General features: G+C 38.3%; 1 long non-coding RNA gene across 1 annotated transcript; it reads right to left on the bottom strand.

Annotated features, from left to right (window-relative positions):
* Window positions 1-7928: 7928 nt before the first annotated feature.
* On the bottom strand, window positions 7929-16346 carry LOC140685867 (uncharacterized). The gene is made up of 3 exons (XR_012059304.1): window positions 16277-16346; window positions 11514-11548; window positions 7929-8006 (listed from the first exon to the last, which is right to left on the bottom strand). It is a non-coding gene; the product is annotated as an uncharacterized lncRNA (long non-coding RNA).
* Window positions 16347-20475: the final 4129 nt, after the last annotated feature.

Here is a 20475-nt window from a genome sequence, read left to right as displayed (position 1 = left end):
GTGGGAGTGATAACCAAGGAATGCTGATAAGGGAGTAGGGAAAAGAGATAAGGAATTTTAAAAAGACAAGAAATGGTGTGTTACCAAGCAAGTTGTCCCTGGGAAATTGACGTTTAACCCCACTAGGGTAACTTTGAGGGACAGGGTAGAACTAAGAGTTATGCTAATGGAGGGGTGAGGAATCTGCTGCATTTATCCTCCGGATCCGTGTCTTTATTGGTTCAGGCTGCTTCTAAGGGTGTTATCTCTCTGGCACCTTGGCCTTGTTGTGCACGTGGGACAATCATAGTCCCCCACCCATGCTGAAGACCTGAAGCAGACATCACAGTGTTCCCAGCAAGCAGGATTTGGTGTGAAGCGAGTGCCAGGGGTTTATGTGTGGGTCTCCAATGGGTACCTCTCAGATTTAATCTGTCACCAAGTTCTACTTTTGATTATTTCTCCGTAATTTCTCTGACACTTTTCTCCTTCAGTTGCTATAATTCATACCAGTTTCTCTGCATCATTCTACTAATCAGTTCTTCCTACCGCATTCTATTCCACTTCAATCTGTGCAATATATATACATAGATATAGCTTCAAAGTTTGTCTTCCTGAAAACGTGGCTTGTATTGTGTTACTTAGACAAGCAAGTAAACAAAAGTCTTCACTGATTTCCCATTACCTATAGGAAAATTTAAAATGAAAAATCCTCAGTCTTGCCTTCAGGCACTTCCATTCTGGCCCTGTGTTCACTTATCTTTGTCAGTTCTACACTTATAGCAATTAATGTCGATCAGCTTGACCCTGCCCCTGGAGAGCGGGACAACTGACCCAATTTGCCTAACTATGTTTTGGTTTTGTCCATACTCCTTAATCCTCAGGATCTAAGCCTGGATGATATGAAACTTTTCCTCTGACCTGTCACACCCTCTTGTCCCATTACTCTCCTTACTTGTCTCATTACTATTTTTGAGCCCTTTTTATGCTTTCCTTTCCTCACGTTCTTGGTCATAGTTTTTCTTCTGGGCCAAGGATCGAATCCCTGCCCATCCTTCAAGATTCAGGTGAAAGCTTCCCTTCTCTGCTTAGCCTTCCATTAGCCTGTCCCAGCTGGAAGTGAGGCATCTCTCTTCTCTGAACTCTTTATAGCTACTATTCAAGCTTTTACTATTTTTGTTTGTAATATTAGCTATCTTTTTACAGAGTATGATTTTAATCTTCTCAGACAGGTTCTTGGGCATTTAAAGCCAACAGGACATCATATATTTTTGCCTCTCATATCCCAGAATGTTTTGGTTATTGTATGTACCCTTTAGTTATTTATTTATGTTCAACAAATCTATCAACAATCTTTTTTGGAAAAGTATGAGTAGCATATTTTGACCGAAGTGAAAACTAATAAAGGTGGGAAAAATCAGTATTTTAGTGATATGCAACTGCTGTGCTGCAAAGCAATTCATTACTTAAGTTGAATGATAAAAGAACAGACTTCTTTCTTACTTCAAGCAAGCAAATTAAAAAAAAAAAGTTAAAGACACTGAAAGGTTTAAAACTAAGATAACTTAAAAGCGTAGACTAGAAGTTTGGATGTTTCCCTCTCTTCTTAACCTAGCCCAAAGAGACAGGGTGAGAATTACAAAGAATCTTTCCCTTTTTGAAAACTGAAATACGGTTAAAAAGTGTTTGGGCTTTTTCATTTAAAATTTTCAAACTTAAAAACTAATTTGAAAAGATCCTAGGCTACGACCGCACTTGCAAGGCAAAAATACCCATGGCTCCTGGGATGCTGGTTTTTCTATTTTCCATTTTGATCTCCTGAGTCAAGGGGGTGAGCAAGAAACTGAGAAGCTTGGCTGATGATTCCTTAAGGTATCAAGCAAAGCTTTTCTTCTGGGCGCACTTATACACATCAAGGCCTGTGTTTCGTGTGCCTTTTTAGTGTGCGAAGTTGTATTTCACAATGACTTTAATCTGGCTCTTTGGACCAAGCCTGGCATCACAGTACTGCCAACAGAAAAGAGTAAAGATATTCAGCAGGGGGCCCTCCTTTGCTTATCTCCGACCTCATTAACACCCATCAATTGAGCTGATAATGAACACTTACTGCAAGTAACACTCTTCAGTTGTTCTCAGCCCCCAGGGGTTTAAAACTACTCATGTCTGGGCCCCGCCTGCTGCGATTCCAAGGTACTAGGCTTGGGCTGTGCTCTGGGCATCAGCATTCTGCTGTTAGCTCAGGTTATTCTAAGGAGCAGACAAAACTGAGAATCACTGCCCCAGTCCCTCTTGCCTTCCGCAGGCTGACAGAACATGGATATTGGGGACTGCAGAGTTTTTAGATAGTATAGAGATCATCTACTCTCTCGTCTCAGGCAGTTTAAGTGTTGAGCGAGCGGATCTGGCAGTAGTAGGAGGAATGACTCCCATCCACACCACGGGAGGCAGAGCTAAACTTCAGGTCTCCAGTCTCCCAGGCCACAGTCCTTTCCTACTTAAGTGGGATCCTTGGCCCAGCAGCACCACCCAGGAGCTTTACCTCCTGAATCAGAGCCTGCTGTTTTAACAACTTCCCCAGGTGACTGGGATTCACATTCCTTTGAGAAACTCTCATTTTAGCTCTTACTTTACTGTCATCTCTGAGAGTATGGAGTTTCACTTACCTCTATAGCTTTAACTTCTAGCCCAATACCTGGAACTTGGAGGATAACTAACCATTTGCTGAATTTCAGATCCCTTTTTGCTATAAAATATATTGTACATATACCATGAACAACCGATTCTTTGAGTAAAGGACCCTGATTATCCTTTCCATGCGCTATGCAACCCTTCATCTTTATGAGCCTGTAGTGAGTACCTGCTTTGTACTAGGCACCGTAACTACAAAGGTACATGAGATAGGGTCCAGGAGCTCATGGTCTAGTTGGGGACAAGAGAGGGATGATAAACAGACGTGACAATACTGTGGGATAAGGGCCACAATGGAAATATTGTGGCATAAGAGCCCTCACTGTTTGCTATGGGAACATGGAGAAGGAACTTTGGGTCTGGGTTTTGGGGTGTAGTCGGTGGGGGTACTTGGGGTTTTAAGAGCAAATGAAAGCAAAGTTGACTCCAGAGAGTAATCAGGGGTCAGCCAGGTATCGGAGTTGTGGGGATGCAGGCAGCCCTATTCAAGGGCATAATAAGGAGACAGAGCAGCCTACTCAAAGGCTCAAAAATAGAGATACCTCGACTTTGTGCATCAAAGTAGAAGGAAAACTACACTTAGGAACGGCTGCTCTTGACAATCTAGTGGAAGGAAATGTAGTAGAGCACTTAGGGTGACTGGAATTGGGGTGCAGGGAAGGTGTTTCTTATCCACCTGGCTCTAGATACTTAGAACTGGGGAACAGCACAACGTCTGACCATTTGGAAATACTGATTGCATGTTCCCTGAGGTATGCATTGCAGCCTAGAGTTTGGGGTCTTGGAATCTTGTAATTGTGCTCTTTTGGTCTGTGTTCTCACAGCATCTAACGTTCAGAGTCAACAATAAATTTCAGGCCAATCCAATCCAGACAGAATCACCCAATTCCGGTACCTTCAGTACCTTCTCAGTTCAAATAAGACTGGATTGAGACCTGTGCCATCCAATATAGTAACTACTCGCCACATGTGGCTACTGAGTGCTTGAAACATAGACCAAACTGAGTTGTGTGCTAAGTGTTAAATTACACTGATTTTGAAGACTTATTACCAATAGATTATAAAATCTCAATACTATTTTATATTGATTACACGCTGAAGTGCTAATATTTTGGATACATTTGGGGTTAAAGAAAATATATTTTAAAAATGATTTCACCTATTTTTCACTTTTTTAAATGTAGCGACTAGAAGATTTTAAATTATGTCTGTGATTCACATTATATTTCTGTGGGTAGCACTGGCCTAGATTATTCCAACCTGAAGATGCTAGCAAATAATTATTTCTCTCTTCCACCATGGAAACACACTCCCAAGTCCATCTGTGGGCTCCAGATGCCTTGGGGATAGTTTTAGTATTAAAGTTGTAGAGGCATACCTTTTCAATGGTGGTGACAAATTGGGGTAAAGTCAAACGAGTAAGAGGCAAATTTTTGCCTTATTGAGTATTCTTAAAGTTTTCATGTTAGTGTATCTTTTAAGCATCACTGCAGTATTTTTATTTCGTGGCTATGCAGGTTTATGACTTGTCCAACTCTTCCCCTCCAATGCCTGAATAAAATGCTATTGCCAAGTACACCCTCTCTAATCTGTGTTATTTGACATACACTAGGTAGGACAGAGCTTTAGGTCCTATTTTCACTTCAGTGCAGATGTGAAAGTTCCAGTTAACGAGAGCGTTGTGTAAGTGTTTGTGTTTCAAGAAGAAAAGGCTCCCTGAATTTGCCTTAAAGCTTTAGATATTCCGTACAGGGAATAAAGTGACATGCTCAAATTAACTGTGGCCAGACAGATCCACATGATATGAATATAAATGTTTGAGTCTTGCTCAAATTAAGGTTCTTGGTATCAGAAAAAGCTCTTTCTCACTAGGCAAGTCAAAATCACTGTATTTCACTCTTTTACTGGGACATATAGTACAAGATTTGCATTGAACTCGACTATGAGATTTTATCCAATATACTTATTTTAATACATTTAAAGGCAAGTTCTTCAGTGCTCTAAAACTTCCAGTCCACATTTCTTTTCCTTGGCTTTTGAGAACTTCAGAAAAATCTTTCCACTTTTTAGCCAATAAGCTATGTGTTTAATTGGAAAGACGGCACAAAGAGGCTAGAATTTGAGTTCTGAACTCAGCAGACAGATTTCCATGGCTTACTCTCTGGTGATCAGAAGCAGGTCAATTGACCAAAACCCAACTTTCTGAAGCACTAACTCTTGAGTTGTTATTTCTTCAAAAACAACTTCTCTGAAAGTCAACTCACCAAAATCCAATTCCCCTATTGAGCAGTTCATGACCAATTTACCAAATCACTGATTTATCAAAACTTTCCTTCTATGAAGCTGTCGTAAAGTTTATAGCAAATCCATTATATAAGGTGACTACAGCAGCATTGGGGCTATTTCAAAGTTTTAGTTTTTGTTTAGTTTGGATTTAATTCTTACAGTTTTTATTTTTGCTGCAGCCATTTTACATTAACTAATTGACAGGCACTGCCTGAAATTCAGTGTGCGCCATCTTTCCTCAGAGGACTGAACTCTGACTTTTGGAATCACAATTACTATATCTCAAGTCACAGTGTTATGCTTGTCTTAAAATCAAGGACTTTTATAAATCATAAGGACAGTGTAAATTTCTGTCATTTTTAATCTGGCCAGTTCCCTTTTGTATTTTTTCTTGATTCATAGATTTATTAACTAGATACATCAAATGCATTACATGCAGTATATTCTAAACATTTTGAAAGTGTCCAAAATGTGAAACATTCAGGAGATGACAGCTGATTTGGACTGATGAATGGGGTGCAGAGCTGCTGGCCTTAAATGGCTGTGGCAAAATAAATTTTTTTTTAAAATCCTAAAATTAAGGCTAAATATTAAACTAAAATTTCAAAATATCATTTAGGGCCGTTAAACTATCCTATGCAACTCAACTTGCTAGAAATTTTGTAAAATTCATAAAGTTTATGACTTCTTTTTGCTATGTTGACTCGGTCCTAGTTTGCAGGAAGAGTTGAGACGAAAGGCAATACTGTTATTATAAGCAGCAGAAAAGAAGTAGGAATGCCCAAATGAGATTTAATAATGGACCATGTGGTTAGGACCTCAAATTTGACATATACTAATCACCAATACAATATGAATTCAAAGTCCTAAAAAAATGTTGCCATGACAACAAAATTAAAAATAATCTTCAAAGCTTCACGATGGATAATTTTACTTGCTGTTAAAGTAATAGTTTAAAGAAACAAGTTCTTGGAGGATTCAGCAAATTGGCCGTTCTTCAAATTCATCATTTGGTGAATAGATTTGCAGCAAATTGCCCTAAAAGTGTGTATGATTTGGGAAAAGTTAGTCACTGTTTTTAATCTCCCTTACTCTGTGAATGGGGATGATAAAGATGAGTATCTCTTGTGAGGATTCAGTAAGATAACGTGTGTTACCTTTCACTTAGTAAATGTTCTTTCCTTTCTCTTGGAATGAAGGTCCATCCACAGCGGGGCCACTAACCAACTGTGCCAGATCATGTCAATTTCCTGGGCCTTAAGCTTTCTTAATTTCAAAGTGAAGGGATATGACCAAATTATCTCTAAGGTCTCCTTTCACCCAGAGAGTTTTATGGTGTTAAAAACAAAACCAAACTCTGGCCTCCTCAGTCAAGATCTGCTTAGATTCCAAAACTTCTGAGGCCTGCTTCTAGGTGAGGACAGAATTCAGGGATTAGGTAGCCAACTTACTGATGCTAATTATGAAGAGCCTCTCTGAGCTGTTTGCTAGGACCCTGAATATTCCTAGGTGATGTGCTCTTCAACAACCCCGAAGGAAAACAAGTTTTGTTCTAGCTAAGCCCTAGACTGGGGAAGTGGAGGGAAGGACCCGACCACGTGTGCGTCTCTTGGTGGCCGCTGGCATCACAGAGATGTCTGAGTATCAATTCAGCTCCAGGAGGCCTTCCTTACTGATGTACCTAGGTACACTGAGGTACACTGAGTTTGCTAGGGGTGTCTAAACAGTAGGACCAGGCACCTGCTGGAATGCATATTAAGTGTGAGACATGTTGGTTTCCATCCCTTTCCATTCTACTCCAGGCTTTTTGCTACTTAGTATTGTGCATTTATTTATTGTCCTAAATAATCTCTTTTATACAAATGAGATAAGCATACACTTGACTGTATTATATAGCATCTGAACATTTCTGTGCATAGCAAGTCTATTCTGGCTGGAGCACATCATACTTGTGAATTCAAATTAGTTAGAATAATAAATAAAAACTTTTTTTTTTAGGACAGACCAACACGCTTCTGTTGAAAGTAGCTACTGCCTAATTCAAAATGCTATAGAAAAACTCAGCTCTTTCTCCTTGATGTTTTACTATGTTCGAGGTTTTCCCCAAATACAGCAAAGTTTACAAATGTACTGACTGTGTATCCAGGCAATGCTTCATCCTTAGACCAACTGCAGTTCCCTACGTGATTTTAAGTCTATCTTCAGGACTTTTAAACAAAGTAAAAAGCACACACATTCTTTACATTTCCATCCATAAAATGCAGCACAAATCTCACTACATTTACTCAGGGGGAAAAGAAAGACATCTCTGTGCTCTAGGAACCATTGACAGAACATACTGCAATCTTTTCATTAAGTTCACACAAAATGAGGATTTAACGCATGGGTAAAACAGCCCATCCCTAGAGGTTCCATTGCCCATAATCTCACCTTGAAAATAGCTCCATATTAATTGTTGCAGCCAAGTGGACACGGAGTTTTACTGCTTGTCGCTCCCACTTCACAGATAACGAACTGCAATTGTGAAAACCTTTGTTTTCCACTTTCTAACACATCCCTTTTCAAGCAAATATTTCATATGTTTGTTTAAACCCAGAAAATCCATATGGATCAAGCTAAACATGTATTTTACTATATCCCTGTACTGTTTCTTGATCTTAACTGTATGATTTTTAGACTATTTATAAGGACATGTAGTCATAAGTATATATACATATAAATATATCTAAGTATATGCATGCTCTGCTTTAAAATTTAACATGTGAAAATTCATATTTCAGAAACTGACAAATTGCAAACCGACCATCCCACATTAAAGAAACAACTGAAGCTTCCTTTAAGCAACTGTCTCCCTAGTTAATTTAAGATATGATTCGATTTATAAGTATTTTATTTTCACTTGACTTCTGGGATGCATTTATTGTTTAAAGTGAGGTGCACCTGGATGAAATGAACATTTATAAATTTTGGCTTACCTTTCCCATTTCTGTGCCTCAGGTTGTTAACTGCTGAAGTCTTTATCTAAAGTTATGTAGTTCAGCCTCTTCACAAACCTAGAATAAATGAGTTCTCCAAATAACCACTGGGACATTTATTACACCCATTTCCTTAAGACAAAGAAAACAGAATTCCCTATACAGTAAATCCCTTACTACCAAAGATTCCACCTTACAAATAGGAGCCCAGTTATCTCAAAGTCTGTACACAGTTTGCATCTCTGGCATGGTAAAAGATCCTGGCACGTAAACAGCCAGGAGGAGTAACATGCCAATTTTGAATTGTTCACTGTTTTTATTATAGGTTCTAGGTTTCAGATGAACAGCAGCCCTCCTATTGCTTTTATAGCAGGATATTAAATTGCAGCCTCTGGCAGGCGGCACCTGCCCTCTTCCTGGCATGCTGTCTAGTCAGTCCCTGGCCATGCGATACTCTAACGTAATGTATATTTTGAGTTTTGCTCTACACGGGGATTTAAACATTGGGGTAACACAATCTCTCCCTGAAGGTATGCAACCCATGGTGTCAGGCCTTGATTAAGCTCCACGCAACTAACATTTAGTATGTTTGGAAGGTCCTGTCACAGGGTGTTTTGAATGAATGAAACAAAACCTTATAAGCATCTTAGACAGACATATATACTATCTCGTTCCTTTTGGATGGAAATTCCCTGGAAGCTTTCACTCTTGCGATATTGACCACACAGCATGATGTGTTGAATGCAGTTGTGTAGAGAATTAATCATATAGATGTGCACTGATCCCTTGTCTGTGCTCTTTAAGGGGATCAGTGTATGCTCCCCCAAATTTGAAATCAGGAGTATTTGAAATAATTAACAATCACTGGTTACACTATCCATCTTTATAATTTATCTATGAATATTCAATCAGATTTTAAAAAATCAGAGTCAACAAGTAAGGAAATCCCTTAAAATTTCAGTTTCTGAATTTCAGTTCAGAACAATGTTTAAGTTTGTTACTAAAATAAAAGGCACATCTTTAATGTCCTGAGTTTTGTTATCAGCAGTGTCTGAAGTTCATTTTTATGGCATTTCTTGTAAAGGTCCATCTTCTAGAGTTGCCTAGCTGAGCTTACAACTTATTACTCAGTCAAAAATGGCAATTAAACCTGTGAATATACAACTGTGCGATTAGGGATGGCTTCTTGAAGTATGATGTATTTAACATTTATCTCACTTCTTTATTAGATTATGAAACTACAACATTATAGGAGTCAAATAGATCTTAAAATTCTCCAGCCTAACCACCATCTGATACTTAAATTACCTCTAAAACATTCTTGCCAAACCGTTTTCATAGGTGTGCCTGAATGGTATGGGTCTTCTGTCCCATAAGTCGAATAATGCCTTCTCCACCCCCACCCTCAGAGTACCTGCTTAACACACTTAAGAGGAAGTTGAGGCATCTTCAGAACCAAGGAGAAGTCACTACAGAGGGCACAACTGACTCTTAATTAAGGGTTTGTCACTGAATTTGGAGTTGTAAACACTTGATGTGCCCTTAGCACTTGGGCTTTTGTTTCAACTCTCTCAGAGTTTATGGCAAGTAAGATTCAGGCACCACAAGTCAATAATTGAAATTTGAAATGGCCTAAGAGGCAGTGGTGTGCAGAAACAGACTGACTAGCAGTACAGTTTGGTGTCAGTGGTAATCTGAGTTGTGATACCCTTTGGTGGCTTGAAATAAGTCTTGAAGGGAGAATTTACACCACAGAAATTGGCAAGTGGTTTAAATCGTCAGCCTAAGATGTTTATAATTGAGTATGAAAGACGACAAAAGGTGAAAAGCATTCCAGATACTATCTGAAAGAAACCAAATATGCTAAGATTTTGACTTTTTAAAATAAATATTATGGTAATGTAGGTAACTGTGAAAAAATGAAATGTAGAGACTATTATAAAAGCATCCTTTCTATCAAAATGACTTGTTCTTTTTGAGGTCAGTTCTTTAACTTTTGAGGGGGAAGGTGGAAAATTTACTTTGGTGACTTGCACTGTTCTTTGCAAACATTCTATACGATGGAATCACTGCATGGTTTTGGATAACCGATCCATGAACTGAGTCTCTGAGTCGACTTGCAGAAGCATTATACAAAGTAATGATAACCATTTTTAAAAGATCTGTGATTATGTATGGACATGATAATCTGTAGCAGCACTATCAGATAAATAATACATATTTAAAAAATTTCTGTAATTACATGTTTACCCGATAGGCCAGAACGACTCTGTCCCAAGGAGCTGTTACAGACTGAGTAAATAATACATGTTTTAAAGTCCATAATTACATATGTAAACGATAGACTATCGAGTAAATAATGCACATTTTAAAAAGTCCATAATTACATATTTACATGATAGTCTGTAAATTCTGTAATTACTTATTTACACAATAGACCATAACAGCTGTTACAGTCTATTATGTTAACTCTCATAGAATTATATTATGGATTTTTAAAAACACCATAAAGAACCTAAGGAATGGAATGATAGGAATGAAATAAAATATGAACTTCATATTTACTATAGCTCTCTCAAAAGAGGACTATTTCAAGTTTAAACTATCTCAAGCTAAAACTCATGACCAGTACTTTATTGATAACAACTGACCTAAAATTTATTTGCAAAAATATAAATTAAGGAATCTCAAAGCAAGGGATAACTGGGTGGTGTGATATTAAGCTAAGTCTTTCAACATTTCCATGGATAAAACTTATTCTTGGTGGCATAAATAAAACATTGTATGTAACTTTTATGTTTCTTAGGCTTCGTAAAATTACAGTGAAGCACAATCATTAGAACTGTATTTGTGTTCCTTATTTATTCTTCAAGAGCAGTAGAATATCCTATAGTTCGTACAGACTAATAAGATGTTTGGGGGTATGTGCATAGGCTATACATAATGATAACATATGCATTTGTATGTTTTTCAGGAGGATTATAGTTGCTTTCTTATCATTTAAGGGTCCTCCTGGGTTAAAGATTCATACAGTACATTTTATGGCTCAACATCTAAATTTATTCTGAAGTTAAATATAAGATCAATGCAACTAAATGAGACTTCTGTGCATAATTACGACTAAACAGTGAGGCTAAATCAAGCAAGTGAAAATCTGTTATTTAGTGATGTTGGACCGATCATCCTCAGTAACAGAACACAGTATGGGGGAAATCTTTGATCCTGTTTGTTAGGTATTATTCTGTAAGATATTTGACAGCTTGAAATAAGTGAGTGCTTGATTTTCAGAGGGCTGTTGTACAGAAATAAATCTTCACATTTTACAAGATTCATTTCCACTTCAGATTTGAGCTACAAACCCCTGACATCTCTCAACAACACCCACAGATGAGGTATTTAAACCAGTGGCTTTCAGATTTCTTTGAATGCAACTCTTGGTGAGAAATCATTTATGTTAGGATCTAGTATGAACATATATACAAAACTCACAAAACCACACATGCCCTTATAAAATGTAATGCATTTTTATATTAATCTACTCTACGTTTTTTATTTCATTTTGTAAAAATGCTGGTTGTGACTCACCAGATTGATTTCACGATCCACAAATGGGTCATGACCTGCAATCCAAAAAACAGATTTAGACTGTGCTGTTTATTCCATATAAAGATAGGGCATATGGGGCTTCTTTATAATAGGTTGATAAAATCTGTGTATTTGCAATGGAAGCGTTTTATTGGTGGATCACATTTGTGTAGTCTGCCATTACTTATGAGTGTAGAAATATAAAAGATATAAAGTTTTCTCACTTATGTCTCTAGTGTTAAAGATCTTGAAACAGACTATGCTACGATGCATTATTCAAGAGTTTTGGTTATTACTGAAACTACAGAAAATCACTTACTGGGAACTATGCAGAGTGAAACATCTGAGATTTCTAACTCAGAATGTCCTGCTTGAAGAAGGGTTTCATTTCCTGGGTATTGTTGATGTTCCCAGGGCAGATTTGGAAGACTAGGGGGCAAAAAAAAAAAAAAAGAGGAAATGCTAACTCCAAAATGACAAATGATCAGAGAGAGATTTTAATCTTCTTTTTAGGGTGTGAAAGTCCTTGAATAATGAAATTCCACTGGGTATTGAGTCAATTTCAATGAGTGAGTTCATTTGAAATGAGGATTCCAAGGGAAAAAAATCACTACTATTAATTTGTAAGGAGAGTTGAATAGTTAGAAAATTATTATTGTTGTACTCTACTTTCCATCGTCTATCAATGTCTGCTAAAATGTGGCATACTAATGTTCTGTTGGATACAGAGGAAAAAAAGTGTTCAGGAAGCAGTCATGCTTCCAACTGCATAATGGGAGGTCCAGAATTGGTAAATAATCATGACAGAAATATCTAAGATCTTTACTGTCTACTAGTCTCTATCTTGTCACTACTTTGCATCTGGAGATCAGAGAAAAGGAAATTTGTGTAAATAATCCTCAGTGATCTCTGTACTTTGGGTAAGCTCAGTGGGTAGGAAACCTTCAAACTACAGATTTATTTTTGTAAATTCAGTCATAATCTCAAATACATATCATGCCAGATCTTTTTATTTTGATTTTAAAAAAGAATTCTCTCTGCTGTTATTTGCTTTTCATCCTGCACACCTTACCTTAGAGCACAGTCCTCCACCCACCCAACCTCTCACCTAGAGACCTGGCTGCTGTCCCAAGGCCCTTGCTTTCCTTCATTCTCCCTGGTCCGTCAAGACCACAACTTTTGTGGTCTGTTTCCTAAATCTATCTTGAACTTGCTTCTTTCACGCCTACTGTTAGAAAATAATGAGGCTCCAAATATAGAGACTAACTTTTTTCCTTTAAGCCTCTGGAATGCTCCTCCTGCCCCAGCCCACCTCTAGCACTCCATCTCTGGCAGTGTTGGTGGGTCAGTTGTTCTAAAAATCAGCTCATGCTTGCTTATGCATGCCTACTACCAAACATTCCCTCTCCCTTTGCTTTCTCTGGCCAGCTTTGTTCATCCTTCAAAACATGGTGGTAAGAGCCCTCTGGCTCCCCTGTTTTGTCAGGGTGTCCGCACCCTGCATGGCTACAGCACCTCAGGCCTAGCCTTATCAGAGCACTGTCCAACTGTTTCACTGCCTGTCTGTTTCTCTTCCTCATTTTAACCTCTCGAAGGTAGTGACTGTATCTTTTTGCCAGGAAATACTAAGTGCTCAATAAATATTTGTGCCATGACTAGATAGAAGAGCCACTGTCTCAAAACATTAACCTGCAATTCAGGCTGATATTTTTCAATTAGATTTATCGTAAGTTGAACTCAATCTTCTCAATGGTTACTAAAGAAAGTGGAAATAGGGAACATATCTTAAGAGGGAGATGAAATCCTCCAGATGATAGCCTCAGTTAGGAATTGTAGCAGCCTACAGCCTAGACTCTGACTTCATATTTCGTAACAGATACATGGAAATCTGCACCTTCCTGGTTTTTCATATGTACACATAGTAAATTACTTCCACATTGTATGTAGCAGCTTTCCTTGAACTCTATACCCAAATTAGATGTTGCATTTTAAAAACCTGGACTACTTTATTTAAAAAAAATTATTCCATGATGTATAAAAACATTTTTAAAAAGCTTCTGTATAGCACAGGGAATTATATTCAATGTCTTGTAGTAACCTTTAGTGAAAAAGAGTATGAAAATGAATGTATGTGTGTGTATATGCATGACTGGGACATTGTGCTGTACACCAGAGATTGACACATTGTAACTGACTATACTTCAATAAAAAAAAAAAAGAAAGAAAAATTCTTAAGCTCTATTCTGTAACTCTGAATGGACATCACTGTAGGTACTTTTTTCCTGAAGGAATTTCCCTCTTGCTACACTGAAGTTTCAGAAGTTATTAATGCCAAATTATTGCATCACTTGGCTACTGTAATGCCAAATATGTATGTATTGTAGAAGTTATTCATTTTATATGCATTTGTTGTTTTCTTTTTTATTATTATGTATAATGGAATTTGAAGACAGAGATAGATTTCTTCCCTACAGTGTTAACTACACTAAGGGTTAGCGTTATGGAATGTCATTTGACTGGCTCTTATAATGATAAATATTTCCATGACAAAACCTACTGTGAACCTGTACTCTCTAGAAATTTCTCTTTCCCTTTGTTACTACTTTACCTTAACAAGAAAGCAGAGAAAATGCAGAAGTAGATTACTTCTAGAAACCTGTAAGCAATTAAACTCATGTATATGAAGTGCATCTTTCCCTTTATGTGATCTGCCATCACTTACGCAGTGTGCAATTTTTTTTTCCTGCTCTTCTTATTCAAAGTTGATGCTCTTGGTGGTGCTGTTGTCCATTCATAAATATGCCTTGAAATACAGGGTGTGTGCCAGAGAGGGATAAGGTAGATTCTTTGTCCAGTGACCATCCGTTCATTTAGCCATTAAACATATTACTGGGTACCCCTTGTTGGAAATGTGAGCATGAACCCAAATCCTGGCTTCAAGAAGTGTATAGTCTAGAAATGGTGATGAAATACGTATGTAAATGTGACAAAAGTTAAAAAGGGCTATGTTAAAAAACCCAACCACTTCTTACCTGCCCCACTGTTTGCACAGGTCTGAGTTAACATCGTTTCTTGTGTAGATAACTGCTCGGCTCTGCTAATTGGTTTCCCTAATTTCTCTCCTGCCCCAGCCCACCAGCAACTAGTCTCAACACAGCAGCCAGGGCTTTCTTTTGACCTGAAAGTCGGATCATGTGACCCTTTCACACACAACCCTGTAATAGCTGCCATTCGCCACCATTATCTGCCCTTCAAACCCCCATCCATGAGCCCCACTTCCCACTGTTCTTTCCCTCTCACGCATCCTTTAAGCCACTCTGGTCTCTGTTGTTCCTTAAAAACACCAGGTGTGTCTTCTAGCTCTTTCTACTGGCTCCTCCTGCTGCCTGGAATGCTGTTCCTCACGTATCCACGTCCCTAACTCCCTCCCCTCCTTCAAGTCCTCAGGTCTTTGCAAAGATTTTACCTTTTTAGTAAGCCCCACTTTAACCACTGCATTAAAAATTGGAACCTCTGCACCTTGTTCCTCTGCTCTACGTTTCATTTTGCCACAGAATCTATCGCCTTCTGAATGGGAGGTGATTATGGATTTACGGTGTCTGTTGATTGCGGTCTGTTCCTCAACGGAACCTCGGCTCCAAGAGGCCGGGGTCTTCGTTCCTTTGCTCATGTATCTGAAGCGCCGAGAGGGGTGCCTGCCCGCTGTAGGCGCTCAGTGTTAGTTGGATGAATAAAAAACTTGAATGAGATTTACGGGTAAAATATTATTCAAATTTACAGGTGAGAGAGATTCATCCCAAGAGGAAGGGATCGGGAAGGTCTGAATGGAGGTTTATCCGAGCTGGATCATGATATAGGAGTAAAATCTGGATACATGCAAATACATTTAAGTAAAACGGTTTGGCTCGTTGTTTCAAGCATTTTTTTCTCTTTAATCTTGTCTAGTAATTCTTATTCATAATACATAATGTTGAAGTCAATAAGAGGTACACTGAAGAAAGGATAAAGTTCAAAAGGAAGTAAGAAAGCAGCCGTAAAACTGTTTTGGATAGGAGAGTATACTTTTCACCTGTGTGTGGAACAGTTCATTTTGTTTCATGGTAGTAGAAAGTAAAAATAAAAGCAAAATCATCTCAGCAATCACATTAAGTCTAGCACTTTCCTGCTCCTCTTTCAAAACGACCTCAAAGCCTCCTTCCAGTTAACTAAACACTCGTTAATGCCAACAAAGGTTTTAGCAAATTCTACAATTAGATATTCTGCAGGTCTTTACTTTCTTCTTTAGTTCTTTAACATAGAGGAAAAAATAACTACATAAATATTAACACCCGATAATTAACCAAGATAACGTAATGCTAACAATGACACAGGTTAGCTTACAGAAGAATCCTAAACTGAGGTGCCTGCATGGTTTCTGCCTTCTTTGATTTCTTAATCAAACTGCTCAAAATGAAGCTTTTACTGCAACACCAGACACTGAACTCACAAGTTCAATACTAAAATGACTGGAGGCCATGCTGCAAATTAAGCAGCAAAGAACTGAGGAACAACATGAAACACAACTCCAGGCGTGGCTTTGCTAACTTGGCCAGAGACCGCTGCTAAGCAGCCGGTTTTCCCTGCACACTCCAGTCAGGCGTTTACACTCGTCACTCGGCCCAAACGTCCAGTACTCGTCTTTGCCATCTCAACAGCTTTTGATACACTTGGAACGCTTTCCTGGCTAGCATTCCTGGCCGTCCCAGCTCTGGTTTTCCTCCTACCTCACTGCTGTGCCCTGAGTTTTCCTCGCGGCCCGCGCCGCCGCCTCCTCTCGGCCGCGGACGGCTCCTCCTCGCGGACGGCTCCTCGCGGCCCCGCCTCCGCGCTCTGGCGGCAGCGCCGCTCCCTGCGTGGCCCACGTGCCGCGTACGCGCTCTCGCCCCCGCGTTTATCGCTAGCACCGTCCTCCCAGCTAAGCGCCAGCTGCTTGTCATCAGGTAATAGGCATCTCAAAGTTAATGTGGCGAACACGGAACACTTGGCGTCCATTTAGCCTCAGCTCTCCTCCCGGGTGTTCTTCCTCTCCGGGAATATCAGCGTCGCCATCATTCAGCGGCTCAGCCCCAAATCCTGGGTTCATCCTTGGCTCCTCTCTGACCTCCAGACGGCACGTCCAACCCTCTCAGCAATCTGTGCTGACCCTACCTTCAAGGGCGATCCCAAAGCTGACCCTTCTTTCCAGTCCCTGCCTTCCCATTCCAGCCGGAGTCACCATCAGCTCTGGGCGGTCCTCCTGCATTTAGCCCTACGACTGGTTTCCTGCTTCCGCTCCTGTCCCCTTTCAGTGTCTTCTCCACCCAGCAAACCGGTGAAGTTTTCAAAGGGTAAATCAAATAATGGCGCATTTTCCAGTAAGTTTCTGTCACACTTACAATAGATCTGAAGACCTATCCGGGCCCATAAAGCCCCGTATGATTTGGCCACTGATTCTTTCTCCAAACTCATTGCTTACCTCACTTCTCACCAACCCCAGTGCTCCACCCCACTGGTTCCCTTCGTAGCTCTTCAGATCTATCCTAGCGTACCTAGCCTTTATCGTTGCTGCTCCCTCTTCCTGCAATGCCTTCATCCCCCACAGGTAGACAGGTACATGACTTGCTTCTGTCCTTTATTTCCTGTACCACCCCAGGTCACCAACTTAGAGAGAACATCCTTGCCCACCCTGTTGAAACCAGAACCTGCACTCTGCTCTTTTCCCAGCTTTGTTTTTCTCCGTAGCAGTTATCACTATTACTTGATTTTTTAATGGTGTGTTGTGTTTCATGATACTATGTATGATAAAGGCAAGAACTTATTTTTATATTTTTCTGTTCCCTGGCACGTAGTAGGCACTAGTAATTTTTTTGAGCAAATGAATAGTTTTCGAATAAATATAAAGTATTTGTTAAGCCTAATTTTATTTATTTTTTTGCCTCCCTTGTTTTCTCCATTTTTGCTTTCCTCATCAGAAACATACCATGTTTCAACCTTGAAGATGACTTTAAAATTTTTTTGCTAACCAGAAAACAGTACAGAGGATACAGAGAAACTTTGAAAATATTCACTGGAAATTATAAATCTCAACCCATTCATACCCTCCGTCTGGCATATTATCATTAGTTTAAGATAATTCAGATCCTGGCTGCTGTTTTTTTTTAAAAAAAAGCTTTCCTTAGAGATACAGATTCCCATCAAAACCAAATACAAAAAGACCATGAAGGAGAGAAATACAGACAGAAAGACAGAATATGAATATTTATTTCCTTCAGTGCTTTCTGAATAATTTCCTCTTAGTCCATGAAGACCTTGTGCAAACCAGATCAGTTATTTTATATTTTCCACGACCCGATTCAACCTATTGCCCTTAGGCTGGTTGGAACTGGAGCTAGGTTTTCTAATGGATGTTAATAGGAAGCTAACAGAACATCATGGAGATGAAAAATAAAGTGAGAAATGAAAGCAAGATGGCAGGCAGGGGTGAGCTGCCCAGGCATCTGTGCACCAGTAACCACAGAAGAGAGAGGGGCCATTTAATTCGTGGGCTCGCAGCTGGTCTTCCCCATCACCCCGCTTCACCTTGTGGTATGCTCATCTTCCTCCTGTGCTGGCTTCTGGGCTGATGGACGAGTAATTATAACAGTCTTTTGGTTTCTTATCCACCCGGGTACAAGTAGAGCTGAACAACTAGGACAGTCCTACCTTTAGGGTCAAATCTTTCCCTGATGTTTTCGTTCTTTGTGTTTGTTTGATATTAGGAAATTCTCAAAGGAGAGTTGTAAGTAATCTCAAAGTGGACCTATGCAAAAAGTTCTAGAAAAACTATTCGTCCCTGGGGGAGTCCTTTACCTCTAGCAAAGGCAGGTGATTCTGTGATACATCACATTGGACTTAAGTGAGTGTATCAGTGAACATAATTTCAAGCAGCTTCCTCAGGTATTTGTTACCTGGTTAAGTAACTGTATAGCTGTTTTAAACCAATACTTTATTTAATTTAAACAAATTTGAGGAGTTGGTGGAGAGGCCAGTATGAGTTAGTGAAAATAAATTGTGCAATAAGAAAAATGCAGTTTCTTTTCACTTTCAAAAACTTGGAGCTAGTAAGATTTTTCAGGCAGTGATCTGATTCTATCAGATGAAAAAGATAACAACTGATTATTGCCAGTACGTTATTTATATACAGATGATGCCAAAGTACTAAAAAAAACTGTTGAATTAACGAGATTCATACATATATTCTCCCTGAAGTCTTACTTTTTGGATTGATATATGTTAAGGAAATTATTTCTTAATTTTTATAGATTTAGAATTACAGTAGGCAAAGAGACTTTTCAAGCTATATGTTTGAACAAAACATTGGTTCATACAAAGTGTTAAGTGGGGAGAGAATATTTGAAATGGAAACTATTTTAGAAAATACTGGTCTACTACCCTGACAATAATGGATGTTTTATATTGTATCCTGGGCCAAACTCCTTTCTGTCTATAGGCTACGAATGTGATGTAATTCAATTATGACAAAATTTCTGACAAATATAGATAAAAATGAGCTTGAATACAGTCCATACAGTATTAGAAGATGTTTTATTCAATTAATCTTTCTATTTTGTAGAATTATATTTCACTCTATGTATTTGCAAACTTTTTTGAAGTCTTTCTTAGGTATATTTATGTGTTTTTATATAGTATTTAGTTTTTAAAAAAAATTTTATTTATTTTTTGGGAGGAGGTAATTAGGTTTACTTATTTATTTTTAGAGGAGGTACTGGGGACTGAACCCAGGACCTTGTGTATTGTAAGCATGAGCTATACCCTCCCCTTCTAATATTCACATATCAGTTAATTATATATGTTTTTAAAGGCTATTCCATCTAGTTATTAATTTAGTTAATACTAAATTAAGATGATGCATTCATCATACATACTCCTAATGTTTACTCTTTTGTGTTGGAGATTTTTATGTTTTCTTTCAAAATTAGTTTTTTAGCCTCGTTATATTTGTGTTCATTCTTTTTCATTCTCTTTTATTTAAATGGGCATGTGACATTTAAAATTAATTAAGCACTCTTTTTCAGGTGCCTTCTTGTGTTGTCATAACTATAAGATTAAATTGAGTACAAAATAAGATTTAGTGTGAAATGACTGCATCCTTGGCTACGATGGGTTTTTAATTCATGTCTGAATGAGTGTATTTCATCAATATATTTATAAGCTCCATACATTATTCTGTTATTTAACTTATTTTGAATGAATTCAGCATAATAAGCATGTGTTAGAAACCTCCTTGAAATTGATGCAGAGATGTTTGGGGACCTCACATCCATTTTCTGATACTTAGTTCTCATGCCCTTCCTAAACTTGGGAGAATTTTCCATTGTACAAACCATGAAGAAAATTATGTTAAAACAATTATTCTTTGTCTTACTTCTGTGGAAATTAAACAACCAAAAAAATTTTAATTCAATACTGTATTATGCCTGAGGTTTTAAATACACAAAAGTCAGTGAAATAAAAGTGATGGTTCCTAGAGCAAGTATAATTCAGACATATTGCACATATATATTAAAGCATAAAAGTTAACACCATATGTACAAAATACTACCCGGGCACATTTCTGTCACCACTGATAAATGCACAACTCCTATAGGAGCTGTGAGCTCTTATAAGAGCCAGGATTTGAAGCCCAGATATGAGAGAGGTTTAGGTACAGTTGTGGGAATACTGCTGCATTTTTTCTGTAAATTTTAAATTTCAACTAGAAAACTGTAGAAGTGAAAATTTCATTAAGAAAACAATTCTAAAACTTCTAATGTTTATAATACAGATTTGTTTCTGTGTGATAGTTCAGTAAGGCCTTTGCCGTTTATGCTCTTTATTCGTTTATTATTTTTTTTTCAATAAATATTTAGTGAGATATTGCTAGGAGCTAAATACTTGGGTCATC

The sequence above is a fragment of the Vicugna pacos genome, chromosome 15 (assembly GCF_048564905.1).
Source record: "Vicugna pacos chromosome 15, VicPac4, whole genome shotgun sequence".
NCBI lineage: Eukaryota > Metazoa > Chordata > Mammalia > Artiodactyla > Camelidae > Vicugna > Vicugna pacos.
The sequence above is the reverse complement of the archived record's forward strand: the minus strand, read 5'-3'. Positions and strand labels throughout refer to the sequence as shown.